The following is a 2,300-nucleotide window of genomic DNA, read 5'->3' as shown; positions in this document are numbered from 1 at the left end:
TCACTAATTTGCTAAACTTGCAAACCAAGAAAGTAAGTTAGTTCTCACATCATGCTCATTTCATACTTACTTTGCATCAATTTGGCAAACTTTTTGCAAAGTTTTTCATCTGTAGAGCCAAATATAATATCATCTACATAATTTTGAACAAGTATACTAGAACCATTAACATTTCTAAAGAATAAAGTTTTATCAACAGTACCTCTTGTGAAGTGATTTTTCAAAAGAAACTTTGATAAAGTGTCATACCAGGCTCTAGCTGCTTGCTTCAGTCCATAAAGTGCTTTCAAAAGATAGTAGACATGATTTGGGAAATTTGGATCTTCAAAACCAGGAGGCTGACTAACATAGACTTCCTCCTCCAAATCTCCATTCAGAAATGCACTTTTGACGTCCATTTGATAGACCTTGAAATTGGCATGAGCTGCATAGGCTAAGGAAATTCTGATGGCTTATAGTATTGCAACAGGAGCAAAAGTTTCATCAAAATCTATTCCTACTTATTGACAATAGCCCTTGGCAACCAATCTAGCTTTGTTCCTGACCACTATGCCATTTTCATCCATCTTGTTCCTAAATACCCATTTGGTGTCAATTGGATTCTTTCTTTTAGGCTTGGGTACCAGCTTTCATACCTTATTCCTTTCAAATTGGTTTAGCTCCTCCTGTATAGCTAAAATCCAATTAGGATCCAACAAAGCTTCTTCTACATTCTTTGGTTCTTCCTTAGATAGGAAGCTCCTATATAGAAATTCTTCTTGAGTTGCTCTCCTTGTTTGAACTCTAGAAGACACATCACCAATGATGAGCTCAAAGGGATGATCTTTTGTCCATTTCCTTTGTTGAGGTAGATTAGCTCTAGATAAGAGGCCTCATTGTTGTCTTGATGTATGACTGAGTTTTGATTATTAGAAACTCCCCCTGAGTTTGTGAATCTTTGATTTGAGAAAGGAGAATTTTCCGTAAGTGATCTATTTTGACTTTCAGCTTCTTTTGAAGACCCGACGGATGGTGCACTTTGTGTTCCGATGGATGAAGCTGGTTGTCTCCCGACGGATAAAGCAGATTGTCTCCCGACGGATGAAGCATTTTGTAACTCAACAGATGTTGAATTTTGTGCTTCATTAGTAGTAGATTTTTCTGCATTATCCTTTGCCACTGTTTCCTGATCACTTTCATCATCACTGTCATCACTAACCATCTCCACATTATCAAATTTGAGACTCTCATGAGAATCTTCATCTTGTAGTCCTTCAATCTTTTTATCATCAAACACAACATGTATTGATTCCATAACAATGTTGGTTCTTAGATTATAGACTCTATATGCTTTTCCCACAGCATATCCAACAAAAATTCCTTCATCTGCTTTAGCCTCAAACTTCCCATATTGATCAGTCTAATTTCTCAATATATAACATTTGCAGCCAAAGACATGAAGAAAATTTAGAGTTGGTTTCTTGTTCTTGAACAATTTATATGGTGTCATGCACTTTGCTTGATTAACCAAAGAAATATTCTGGGTGTAGCAGGCAATATTCACAGCTTCAGCCCAGAAATATGTTGGTAACTTTGATTCTTCAAGCATTGTCCTTGCAGCTTCAATAAGAGATCTGTTTTTCCTTTCTACCACTCCATTTTTTTGTGGAGTTCTTGCTACAGAGAACTCATGCATTATTCCATTTTCTTCACAAAATGATCTTATCACAGAATTCTTGAACTCAGTTCCATTAATTCCTGATTCTTCTTACTTTGAAATCAGGATGATTGTTGACTTGCCTTATGTGATTGATGATGATTTCACTAGCCTCATCTTTAGACTTTAGGAAATATGTCCAAAAGAACTTTGAGAAATCATCTACAATTACTAGGCAAAATCTTTTCCTTGAGATGGACAACACATTGACTAGTCCAAATAGATCCATGTGTAGCAATTGTAAATGTTCTTCAATTGTTAAATCAAGCTTCTTTCTGAATGATGCTTTGATCTGCTTCCCCTTTTGGAAGGCATCACACAGTCCATCCTTGGTAAACTCCACTTAAGGAATTCCTCTAACCAGTTCTTTCTTGACAAGCTCATTCATGGTCTTGAAATTTAGATGGGATAGCTTCTTGTGCCACAACCAACTTTCATCTTGACTTGCTTTACTGAGAAGGCAAGTAACAGATTCTGCATTTGATGAGTTGAAATCAGCTAGATACACATTTCCTCTTCTCACACCAGTGAGAACCACTTTGTTGCTTCTTTTGTTAGTCACAACACAGGCTTTTGAATTGAAGGTTACTGAATTTCCCTTATC

The sequence above is a fragment of the Apium graveolens genome, chromosome 7, assembly GCF_009905375.1.
Source record: "Apium graveolens cultivar Ventura chromosome 7, ASM990537v1, whole genome shotgun sequence".
NCBI lineage: Eukaryota > Viridiplantae > Streptophyta > Magnoliopsida > Apiales > Apiaceae > Apium > Apium graveolens.
The sequence above is the reverse complement of the archived record's forward strand: the minus strand, read 5'-3'. Positions refer to the sequence as shown.